The following is a 13,968-nucleotide window of genomic DNA, read 5'->3' on the forward strand; positions in this document are numbered from 1 at the left end:
CTTCTTCTTCTTCTTCTTCTTCTTCTTCTTCTTCTTCTTCTTCTTCTTCTTCAGGCTTCTCCCATTAGGTCGTAATGTATATAAACCTAATAAAAAGGTTACCACCACAAAAGGCAACCAAAGATACAGTTTAGAACAAATTTATTCTAACAAGGGTTGTGTAGGAGGTAGAATTTGGTTGTATGGAATACAGAATCTGTAGAAATAAAGAGACTTTTGTATAACATTTTAAACATCTTTATCTGCTTGCAAGTTGTAAATAAAAGGCCATTTTTTTTCTGCTGGTTTGCTTTTACTTTACAGGACCCTTATCTAATTGTTAAGAAATATTCTCAGGTGTAAAGAAAGGCGTGTGTGTGTGTGTGTGTGTGTGTGTGTGTGTGTGTGACAGAAATGTCACAACCAACTGCCAGCAGCCGGTACTAAGTTTATTATGGCATTAAAACATAAAACTTGAAACTTAAAATGATTTTTTTTTTCTTTCGGGCAAACAAGGAGTCTTCTCTTAAGCTGCTATCAAGTTGTTTGTGGAAGGTCCAATCACACACACACACACACACACACACACACACACACACACACACACACACACACACACACACACACACACACACATTACATATTCGCACTTAGCACTTTCAAATCATTTCTATTCCACACTATTTTTTATAAATATCTGAGTTATGACTGTGTTTTGACACTTCAGGCATCTGACCAGGTTGCATCATCAGGCAGGAGGTCTGTTTTTAGTGCGTTCGACACGGCGGGGACATTGTCAATGTCATGTAACTTTTGTGCAACTTTATTTGTTTTTGCTTCTTTAAGAATTAGAAAAAGTGAAACACTCCAGAGAGACAAAGATGCATGTACTGGAGAGATAAGCAAGTCCTCTGGGCTTACAAATACCTCTCTGTGTCTCTTTCTATCTTTCTTACACACACACACACACACACACACACACACACACACACACACACACACACACACACACACACACACACACACACACACACACACACTGAAGCAAGAAACACTACTGCATGCCTTAAGAGGATTTGCAGGGTGATGTGAAGTGCAATCAGTGTATGAAATGCTAACGAGAAAGTCTTGGTAGCTGAGCAGCACCTCTGCTTGTGTCGCTTTTCTTTTTTTAAATGGTAATACTGATTTTTTTATTATTATCAGTGAATATGATTGAATTCATAGTGACTGATTGCATGTACCACATCAGTTTTTGTACTTTGGTTTATTGTATCTAATATGTAGTAATATGATATTAGCTTATTAAAATAGCATTTCCAGCCAGTGATATAATGAAATCAAAGGTGTTGGGGGGCCCCTGCTGTCCTTGGAAAAATTTTGTTGTTTCTAGAAATGTGTTTTGTCCCTGGAAAACTGGTGTTGTCCCAGTAAGGCAATTGCTGCACCTGGAAAACCATTGTTGCACCTGTGAAAAGTAATGTAGCTCCTAGACATGTATAGTGTTGCCCCTGGAGATCTGGTGTTATCCCTGGAAGAGTAGTGTTGTCCCTGGGAAGGTGGTATTGCATGGCTTAAATCTGCATTTGAGTCTTATGCTTAGCATACTTAGTACTTTATGACACTTGTGAGATGTTCAGCACTAATGTCAGCTTCCAAAAAAAAGATTTTCCGGTTTGACTTCTTAAAAAAAAGAAGAGAAAACAAAAAAAGTTTTATTTGTCCAAAACTGGAGCTGTTTTGTCACATTTTACATTTTGAAAGAATCCACAACTTTTTTTCACTTTAAAAAAAAATTTTTTTTTAAAGGAAAAACTCTAAGTCATGATGTAATATTCACCCATGTACCAGCAGATGGGAGCATTTACCTCTACTAGGAGGTGAACAATGCCATGTAGCAATGAGTCATAACCATGTTTTGTTGAATATGATAGAAATCTGGCTGTTTATATAATTCACGTTATATCTACATATTATATTATAAGATAACAGTACACTATGCACTAGATGAATTCCAGAGTACAGAGTAAGATCTTAGTTTCCGGAGTAAGACATTCAGTATATTCACACTTCATCTTTCTTTCTTTTCGGCTTCTCCCGTTAGGGGTCGCCACAGCGGATCCTCCGCACGTTTGATTTGGCACATGTTTTACGCTGGATGCCCTTCCTAACGCAACCCTCCCCAATTTATCCGGGCTTGGGACCGGCACTAAGAGTGGCTGGGGATGGTTCCCTGACACTTCATCTAATTTTAGTTAATTTTTATCGGTAGGTTTTTTATGAACTAATTGTTGATTTATCATCTACAGATTTAAAAACACTTACATTCAGTAAAAACCCATTGCAATCGACTGACACTTGGAATAATGACTGTGCACAGTTAATGATCTTTAAATACACAGGATCTATCATAAAATATAGCATTTTTATTGACTCCTCTTGTATATAGCATGGGATATAGAAACTACAAGAATATAAATATTAATGAAAATAGGTTTCCATAGTTATGCCACATTATGAGGTGTAATAAGTAATTAGGTAGATTTATGAGTGTGTCGTTGCATATACGTGGGCGTGTTAATCCGCAAGATACATAAATACACACCTACAGTACAGACTTTTTTTTTTTCTAAAGCTAAATGTTTTAAAGGTATTAAATATTAAAATGCATACATCTGTACTTATATGCTTTAATAGTAAGCAAAATACTGTATCTAACAATGTGTGTATATTCATATCATTTTATTTTACACTTCATACTGTGTAATTACATATTCCATAGGCTTCTTTTTGTTTACAAAGCAGCCAACACTCCAGACAGTCAGAGTTATTTTTATTCCAGAAAGATCTCTACATCTGAATCCCAGTAAAAGGCCTGTTTTACGCAGTGTTTTTCGCACACGCTGAGGGAAACAGTAATTTGTGCGTCGTCGATGGTGCCAGGTGCCAGCATCGGGCAGACGATGGCACAGCTCGACAGAGACGAGGCGCGAGCTCCAGTCGGCATCTGCACAAGCAGAAAAGCCTTTAATCGCGAAAGATAGCGGCGGAGTGCGCGTAACACTCCCTCGATTTTAATGCAGTTTTTAATTGGATAGAGGCCCATTATTTTCCAATACAGAAGGGGCAGTGAGGCACGTAAAGCTCTTGAATATTTTTTCGGCGAATCGTGTTCGACAGCATAATGATTAGCCGTGGTGCCGAATTTGCCTCCCAAAATGAAAAGCAAACTTCATGCAAGGCGTAATTTAATTGTTTCCCCTTCACATGTGCCGCCTCTCATTGTTGGGAGCTTAACGCTTTGCTTGAGTCTGCTTAACCCTCATCCAGGCTGAGGTTGAACCTGTGGGGACTTGGCATTTAGCAGTGGCAGAAAACAAACACAAATAGCACTGTGGAGGGCAAGGCGGGTGGGAGGGTGGGGGACTATGAACGTGTAATCATATAGGTGTAATGTATGCATCACATGATACAGCGTAAAGGACGCAATATATTCTGTGTGTCCTGTTGTCTTGTTCTCATGTTTCAGGGTCAAAGTCAAATGAAAATGATATATTAATATTATTATTATTATTGTTATTATTATTTTGCATGGTTTATTGCATAGAGACCTAAAAGTCTATCCAGTTTAAAGACAAGGGATTATTGAGAACAATAGGCCAAGTAGCACATTTTCACTTTAATGTACTGTACTTTTTTTGCACTCCTAAGATTTTCATTTGTCTCATCCAGTTATTAAATGTGGCAGGCTTTTTAATGCTTGTTGTCAGTCGCAAAAGCTTAAGGTGCGAATATCCTGTATGTCCTCTACTCATTATTTTGAGTATGCCTTTTTTTTTTCTTTCTTTCATTTTATTTTTTTTTTTTATTAATCAAATAATGACTGTCAGATTCAGGGTTTTTTTTCGCATCTCAGAAAAATTTCTTTGGTCGTTTTAACCCTGACAGTCTTTGTATGAATCCAGAAAGGCACATCTGGATTCTTGACTTGAAAGAAAAACAAAGCCACATCTGTACAATAAAAACACCTATTATTCTACAGCATTATACAAATTCAATGGAATTGAATTCTGACCTTCAGCAATTTGACAAGCTCTCAGTTGTATCCTGCTGCAATATTAAACTGAAAGGTGAGACTTTTATAGGGAAAAGAAGATTGCAGGGTTACATAGAACTATTTATAGACTATCCTACTGAAATGTATAGTGTGGTGTTTTATACACAATCTCCTCTTTGAATATGCACAATATGAGATGAAGCACGCATGAGATAATTCCAAATAATAGCATTGCATTCAGATGTTTAGAAACAACTGCCTTATGCCAAATTCGATTCTGTAATTCTGTCAATGTGTCAGACAAAATAGGGGGGAAATGTGACGCAGCTGATGTTGGAGTAGGCACTTAAAAAGAAATCAGCTCAAGATTTGTCTGAACTTATTTATATCTAAATCTAAAGCAAAAAAAAAAAAAAAAAAAAAAAAAAAAGGCTATTGGTTAAAATATTCCTTTCGGTAAATAAATAATAAATGGTTTGAAATTTCTGTTCCAGACCCACAAAAAAAAATGCCCTATAAATATATATATATATATAATAATTCCTTTAAAAATATTGTCATAAAATACCTTTTAAAATTAAATTAAAAAACACATGCAGCTTCTAATCATTACTAATGTTCTCTAATTCTAAAAATGGAAAGGAAAATATATTTTTTTTCTTCTATGTCTGTGTTGAGAAATCTGTCTCTTTTTACATGTCAAAATCCTTTCCATGAACACCCACTAATTCAAGGTCATCATTCATGTCTCATGAAAAAATAAATAAAAAATTCAGATGCGATCGTTCCAGCCTTTCAAGCAACTGTACACATGACCAACCTTCAAACCATCTACATTGCTCAATTAAAAGATTTGCAAACACACTTGTCACACGATAATCACACACCCAACACACACAACACCCACACACAGCTTCCACCAGTCCCCCTGCTGCAGAACTCATTTGCTGCTTCAATCTGATGCGTATTTAGAAGCAAATCTGTCGACTTACTGCGCAGCTAATTAATTGATATTCCGACGCTATTCTTATAATCAACGGCGGATGAATCGGAGAACAAAAGCGGACACTGGCAGCACAAATAATACAGATCAAAGTGATACACATATTCAGTGTCTCCCTTTCGTGTTTTTTTTCCAGTTCCCCTGGCTGATACAACCACTAGATGACACCCTCTCTCTCTTTCTCCAGCTTTCTCTTTCTTTCTGTCTGTCTTTCCATCTGTCTGTCTGTCTGTTTGTTTCCTGCTTCTTTTTCGCAAATAATCTTTGCAAATCATTGAAGTCGCCTTCACACACAACACCCCGGACCCCTCCCCACCTTACGGCAGAGGCTGCCGGCTGTGTACTGTTGTTCGAAGCGACCAAACAAGACATTAGGAAGGACCTTCGTGACATCCTCACTCACAGATGCATTTCTAAAATGGCGGCATTTTGAAAGGCAGAAAGGAATTGTGGGTCAGCGGGCTTTGGCAGGCGGAGCGGACGGCACTAACATCCTGTTTAGGAGAAGAAAGGCTGATATTTGAACTTATCGCCTCTGAATCGAAGAGGACATTTTCCAGTGTTTTAAGTTCTTCCTGAGGGTAAATTCCCGCCCCCCTCGCTGTCTCGCGACTCGGGCCAGCTTTTTCTCAAATGTCACCAAGGTGCAGGAAGAAAGGGAAGGAAAGGCAGAAAGGAAAGGGAAAAAAAAAAGAAAAGAATGATTAGCCAGTTTATGCCAATCAAATAATGATACACAGTGATTCTAGTGCGCAAGGAGAGGGGGGGAATGTTGTACAGTATCAGTATATGCACAAGCTCAATCCCTTCACCTTAATTTTTATTTGTTTTTAAATTAGTTAGTTCACATGAATTACCAGTTGGCAATCTGGAGCTTTTGTTTCGATACAGTCTCAAGCTAAATTTTAGACATTTTGCTGAGTCTTACCACAAATAATATAAGATTAGCCTTGGCCCCGCCCAAATCATCTCAATCATCCCAAAGGGAATTTTTCACTATTTTAGAATCGTGTTGAAATTCCTGACATCTCAGATTGTGAAAAATACTTATTCAAGCGTTTTTACTAATTTTAAACTTTTGCTCAGTTATATTTAAATAAAAAAAATGCTGAATCCTGTTATTAACATTCAGACCTCACAAATTTTTCTAATGCTTGACTATTAATTATGATTTTTTTTTTTTAATCCTTATTGCTACCACTGCATGTAGTTATGCTCTACATAAGTAAATCCTTGACTCTGATTGGTTGTAAGACTTTGATTCATTTTCAATACCATTGACACCAGTTTTAACAGAGGTCAAACCTATTTTGAAAGGAGTCTCCAGTGGGAACAAAAATACAATGTTCCACGTTTGGTAACTAAAATAATAACATTTGAAAATGTAAATAAAATCAAATGGATTAAATGAAGTTAAAACAGTTTTAGTGCTGATAAATTGCTGTGGTATAAGATTCTGGAATGTACCAGAATCTTAATGAATATTGATTTCATACCATAAATACAGGCCTAGCCTGAGTATTTATCAAGCACGTATCATCCCATTTAGAAATTGATTTAAAATCAATGTACCTGGCATCCAGAAATGAGTATAAAGTATAATGGTTTATTGAAAACTTGACTATAAGATTTGGATTGGCTTTTTGAACATCCCAATCCCCATTTAATCCCCGTTTGCTGTTATAATAACCTCCACTGTTCTGGGAAGATGCTTCACTAGATAGAATGTGCTTATGGAGATATTTTTCATTCATTCACAAGCGTGTTAGTAAAGTCAGGGTACTGATGTAAGGTGATGAGACCTGGGGTGCAGTCAGAGTTGCAATTTTATTCCATAGGTGTTCAATAGGGATGAGGTCAGAGCTCTATAAAGGGCCAGTCAAGATCTTCCACTCCAACCCATGTAAAGTCATCTTCATAGAACTGGCTTTGTGCACAGGGGCATTGTCATGCTGGAACAGGTTGGAGTCTTCTAGTTCAAGTGAAAGGAAAATTCAATGCTACCACATTGAAAGACCATGTATCCAATACAGTTGTTTGCAACTTCATGCAGTTTGGGGGTAGAACCACATCTGACTGGAAATGTTAGCAGTCCCAATACTTTTGTAAATATAAAATATAATTTTTTTTGAGTGCAACAAACTTAAAAACGAGTGTCATAAGCAGTCAATGTATCAGACATTCGAGAAGAAAACATGACTCTTGTTGTCAAATGTCACCCAAAATCTTGCTCTATAAATCCTCACTTCCTGCTTAACAAACATAAATCCTTATTATTATATACATGTATATTTTCGCTACCTTGTATTTCTTCTTTCCCGAACCCCACATTACTATTAATACGATACAGAACAGCAACATTCTGCCCTGCAGCTCTTGCTCCATCGAACACATGCCATTTCATCATCTCTCCCTGCCTTTTTCCTGGAACTTTTCCTTCTGAAAATGAGTCTTGCTATTGTATTCGCTCGCTCGCCGTGTGTCACACTTCCCACCTAAGAGAGCAATTATTTCCTCATCCGCTCCGTCTTATCGCTCTCAACGATCTGCTCAGAGACACAAGGCGCTTCCATAAATATGGAGACGTTGCCGAGATCCTGTGCGCGGATAGCCACGGGCTTCGGGTGCCAAGGGACATAACAATGTTTCACTCCTACAGAGAATGTAAATGAATCTCGTCTTTTTATCGTGCACACACACCGATGGTGGGAAGCGATCGCAACAATCGCGGTGACAGAAAATACTTTTTTTTTCGTTCTTTTTTCTTTTGGGTTTTGTTGTGTTTTTCCCGCCTGCACGATTAAGCAAGTGCGACATGATCTCCGTTAATTAAGACATGAACTTATTTAATTAGGAGTGGAAATAGATTGGAGCCAGGATGTGCTCGACGGGTGGAAAAAACAACTGAAATCATTTAGAAGGTTTTATATCGAGACACACAAGTCGATCATATTCCAAGAAGAAGAAGCGAAAGACTAATGGGCAGAGTGCCAGATGTTTAAAAAAATCTTTTATATCTCTGATCAGTGCCATTTTTTAAGGGTGTGTGTGTATGTGTGTGTGTGTGAGAGGGGTTTGTGGGGCACATCTATCTGTAGACATGGCCTTCACACACAAGCCAAATATTTTATATAACATTGTATTTAAGCTGCAAAAAAATTTACCATTGAAATGAGAATGCGAATATAAGTGAATTTAAAAATGTCTATTTGTCACTAACATAGTTATATGAACACAATTTTGCGTTGAAATGGTAATCTGATTGGCTGCCCAGAAATTTGTGCATTAGATAAAAGGAACTTCTTCTTCTTCTTCTTTCGGCTTCTCCCATTAGGGGTTGCCACAGCGGATCCTCCGTCTCCATACGCCCCTGTCCTCTACATCTGCCTCTTTAAAACCAACTACCTGCATGTCTTCCCTCACCACATCCATAAACCTCCTCCTTGGCCTTCCTCTTTTCCTCCTTCCTGGTGGCTCCATCCTCAGCATTCTCCTACTGATATACCCCATGTCTCTCCTCTGCACATGTCCAAACCATCTCAATCTCACCTCCCTCACCTTGTCTCCAAAATGTCCTACATGCACTGTCCCTCTAATAAACTCATTTCAAAAATAGATAAGAGGAACTATAAATATTGTAAATATCAAATTAGAGAAAATATGAGAAAATGTAAGAAAATAAGAGAAGATATTTTAGATAATGACAACGTGGTATTTAAAAAAATATTGCAAATAAATTTAGATGTGAAAAAGAGGGCATAATCTTAGCGGAGGGTCCAGAAAGGCGTCCAGAAGCAGCGGCGCCATCTTGGATCTTGGAACTTGGTCACTGATATTACATGCATATGGCTTTATAGCTTGTAGCCTGAATAGCAGTAATATGTATTGAACTGTATTGTACTATACATGGGATTGTTTCTAGGTTTATCTTGTACAATTATGGAATGTGGTTGCTCGAGTGATTAAGATTGGACTTCTGATCCCAACACTACTAAGCTGCCAATGTTGGGCCTTAGAGAAAGACCTTTAACCTTCAAATGCTCAGTTGTATAAATGAGATAATTGTAAGTAACTCTGGATAAGGGCAAATGCCAGAAATGTAAATGGACTATTTATTAAAGTTTCATAAAACTTTGAAAGCTGAACTGCATTAGTTAAGCAGATTACAAAGTACAATATAGTACAGTTTCGTAAAATTCTAATTTAATTTCACTCAGGCTTAATAGGAAAAGGTTTGGGCATCTCTGGTTTAAAGGAACAGATTAGGAGCAGATAACCCCCCAAAAATTTTGTTCCAAGCGAATATTTTTTTCTTCACATAAAATCTGATATTTTTAATTATATATTTGCCCGTATTATGAAAAGCATTGATAACTAAAAAAGATGCAAATTTTTGGTTTAATGAATAAACATTCTCCAAGATATCTTATCATATATTGTGTGTGTGTGTGTGTGTGTGTGTGTGTGTGTGTGTGTGTGTGTGTGTGTGTGTGTGTGTGTGTGTGTGTGTGTTGTGCAAAATGTTTAGAGTGAACTATGACTTTTAATATTATTTTTCTGAGATTTATTAGAAAGAATAAGTGCAGTCATTAGAGATTCACTGCATCTTTAATCACAATAAGCCAATGAATAAATAAATTATTTACAAGTTCAAGTATTTACAATATTGTACAGTTCCGTTATTCACAGTATTCAGTTACACTTCATAACAAGTTGTTTGCTTTAATGGAAACGTATCAATCATTTAAATATTACAAACTTATAGTGTGCGTCTGAAAAAAGCATATTATTGTCCTCTGTTTCTTTCTGCAGTGGAGTAATGTACCAGACAACTAAATAACTAAAATAACTGCTAAAGAAAACATTTATAACGATTTTATACACTCGAGAAGACGATTATGAACTTTGACCCATGCTGTGATTGGCTGGATATTAGTTCACCCACACCCCTTCTATTGGATACCCACATATTTAATAGAAGAGAAATACGTATGATTTTTTTTTGGTGTGCTCAGTATGCTTGAAAAAAAGTGCATGGAACAAAATCATCCTAATTTTAAAGTGAAGTGGGGACATTTTCCACACATCCCCCCTGGCTGCTGTGCCCGATGTCTGTGATAATGTTTTATTAAATCTTCAATAACAAGAATTTCCTTCATTGATCATAATGCAATTTATTTTATTTATTAGATTACATCAAAAAATCTTTTTTTTACAAAAATCATTACAAATCTTAAAAAATAATAATCTTTATGATGCGTTATAAACCTTTCCCATGGTTGAATGCTTGATTCTGATTGGTCAGAAGCTGTGAATTCATATTCTCCAATAGCAGCTAAATCACCAGCTTAATACATCATGGTTCCTATGGTAACAGCTGGTTTAGGGCTGCAATTGCCATGAACAAATTGGCATTCAAGTGTCCATCAGGGAACAGTTGAGAAGCTCAATAATGATGAAACTATAATGAATGGACATTTGGTGTCACACAGATGAGGATGTGTTCCATTTTGTGTCAGGGGTTTCTCAGGGATTTTTTCTCATACCATCTCAAGGAGATTTTTTTTGCCTCTGTCACCAGTTTGGTACTGCTAACTGTGTCATTTTTGTAGAGTTTCCAGTGTTAAAGATTTTGCACAACAGAAAATTATTTATGACTTTGTGCTTTCTCTGTAACATGAGAAGAGAAGGAGATAAAGGGAGAAAGAGAGAGAAAAAGAGAAGGAAAATGAAAAGAATGAAAAAATGCTTTTGGGGGAATAACTGTTTATTGCTGTTTTAACACAAGCGATAACAGGACCTTGCAAATTTTCGACGACCTAACACATATCTATAAACGAATAAAACGTGTCATTGTACATCAGATAAACAAATGTTGGCAAGTGTGAAAAAGAGAAAAATTTCAGAAAGGGCTTTTTTTTAATCCAAATGTATAGAAGTATAAAGGTATTTAGATCCTACTGTACCTAATCGGCTGCGTAAATCCTGTTACAACAATTCTGCTCTTCTTTGCTGCCCACCAGAAATATATCAAACGTAAACTATTCCCTAATGTAAACTCCCCTCCAGAATCTGCATTTCTCTATCTCTCGGTTTTGAACGTCTCTCCATCCCGTTACAGCATGCTGGTGAGAGTGTAAGCTTTAATGCTTTGGGTTGTCGCCTGCTCCACAATTCCCAGCAAGCTTTGAAAACATGTAAGTCCCTTCCTAAATTGCTTCCCCAGGCCCGGCTAGTCTTGAGATTGGCTGCAAGTGTGAAAGGAAAAGAAAACGCTGGCTGCTCGATGCAAGCGAATCGTCGCGGGAGAGATCGGCTCAAAAAAAAAAAAAAAACACAAAAAAGGGCAACAAAACAAGGCCACTATATTTAACTAAATCTCCAGCTTACTGCCGAGAGCTCGTGATAATGATATCCTCTTAACAAGCTCGAGCATGGCATTACAGCCTGAGTGATGATTTCAGCCGACATGCACGGTAAAAAAAAAAAAAAAAAAGAGTATCAACCAACACTCTCTCTCTCTCTCTCTCTCTCTCTCTCTCTCTCTCTCTCTCTCTCTCTCTCTCTCTCTCTCTCTCGCTCTCTCTTACTCACTTACTCTTTTCCTGTCTCTCTCTTGCTCTCTCTGTGTGTCTTTTCATAACACTGTAACTGTGCAGTAAACATTACTGGACCTCTGCCACATAATGTAATCTGTGCTGTTTATTAGAGCGCCATTGTAAACACGGATCTGAAAAGGACATTGAAATGTGTTTACTCAGAGCGAGATGACCTTTAGCGGGATGATGCCAGTCAAGAACAGGTGTCGCTTCTGCCAACTAATAATCCATCTTCAGCTGACATAATAAGCTTAACCAGCCTTCTCTCATCTCTTTCCCATCCGTTCCTCATCTCATCCTCCTTTCTTCCTCAACCGTTCCTCATCTCTTCCTCCAGGACCATGTGTGATTCTGTGAAACTATTCTGTCCTACTGCTAATTTGTACTGGGACTAATTTATTGTAGTGATTGCGAGAGAGAGAGACGATAAAAGAAAAGAAGATGAGGGGAGAAGAGGGAGATTACTGAAGAAGAGTAGGGCAAAAGAGAAGAGAAAAGAAAAGAAAAAAATTGAAGATGATTGTTAAGAATAAAGTAAGAATAAAAACAATTTAAAAAGGAAATTAGTAAACAAATAAAAAAAATAAAAATAAAACAGAAGATAAGAGAAAAGAAAAGAAAAAGTGAGAAGAGACAATACAAGACAAGGGAATAGACAAGAGAAGAGAAAGGAAAATGAGAAAGAGAAAGAAAGAAAGAAAGAAAGAAAGAAAGAAAGAAAGAAAGAAAGAAAGAAAGAAAGAAAGAAAGAAAGAAAGAAAGAAAGAAAGAAAGAAAGAAAGAAAAAAGAAAAGAAGAAAAAAAAGAAGAAAGATGAACAAACTAAAAAAAGATAAGAAAGCAAGAGAAGAGAAGAGAAGAGAAGAGAAGAGAAGAGAAGAGAAGAGAAGAGAAGAGAAGAGAAGAGAAGAGAAGAGAAGGACATATAGTACAAGGGAAAAGGACAGGAAAGAATTTCAAGTTTTTGAAGAATTCGAGGAAAAAGAGACCTATCAATTAAAGAAAGGGGGATTAGGAGAAGTTGGGGAAAAAATCATGTTAGAAAGGTGACAAACATAAGATCTTAAATGGTTTTAAGAAATTTCAGATCTCATCTCAGAAGATTTGACTAAATCATGGTAGATCTTTTTTGCATTATACAGATGTAAGAAAAGCTGGAAAGGCTTGGTGGCATATGCCATTGTATGTCATATGACACAGTAATAACTGAATTTTCAAAATGGACCAAATTAAAAGATTGTTGCTATTTTGTCTTCTGGGCTGTCAAATGTAAATGTTGTAAGGGACTTCTAAAGGATGATAAACACTAAATAAGACACAAAATAATATTTTTTTTTAACAATTATTCTGTTGAAACGTTGACACCTCATACTACCACCACCCCCAGCTCTTAATTTACAGTATTATGTTGCCTTCCTTGAGAATGAATGAATCAATACATGTTTGAACCTTTAAATGTACCTTATTAGTACCTCATGTGTCCTGCAGTTGGAAAGGGGCCAAATTTTTAGATTAGATTAGATTAGATTAGATTAGATTAGATTAGATTAGATTAGATTAGATTTAAATTCATTGTCATTGTGCAAGATACATGTACAGAGCCAATGAAATGCAGTTAGCATCTATCCAGAAGTGCATAAGTGGCCTATTTACAATAAATATCAGTAAGATAAATAGGGTATGCAGAATATGCAGAGAATATGCAAATATGCAGAAGTTGCATTTGGAGAACATTTATGGGCAGTTTTATTATTTGGGACAATCAAAGGCTTAATGACCAACTATCACGCAATATATAACTTGGTCATCCAGGTAATAACACTTTTTTTAAGAATTAAGCAAATATTAACTGTTAAATAGATTATTTTGTGGATTATATGTGAACATCTGCTATGTCATAATAATAAAATTAATAGCTAATTTAGGATAACACTAAATAAAAGAAATAAATGCAATTTTCATGATCCCTCTTAATTATTGTTTTTAATTACTAAAATTTTGCAGATTTTGATAGGCACTAGGTATGTAAATCTATGACCTGAATTGGGGAAACATTCAGGCCCACCAAGTACTACTTTCAGACTAGACTACCATCAGTATTTTAGCATCACTATTCCAGGATCTTCACACACTTTTTTCTCCTATTTTAGGACTTGACCTTAAGGTGTACCACTAATAGGTGTCTGAATGGAGGAACAGAAAAGAGTTCACACTATCCTGTTGCACTATCCTGTCTCAAACATGCCACTAGCTATCTCTGGAGTGACATCCTTTCTTTTGCCTGTCAATCACATTGCGACAATGTGAGCTTGTGTATGTGGAAGAGGGTA

Source organism: Silurus aristotelis (genome assembly GCF_946808225.1).
Source record: "Silurus aristotelis genome assembly, chromosome: 25".
In the NCBI taxonomy this organism is placed as follows: domain Eukaryota; kingdom Metazoa; phylum Chordata; class Actinopteri; order Siluriformes; family Siluridae; genus Silurus; species Silurus aristotelis.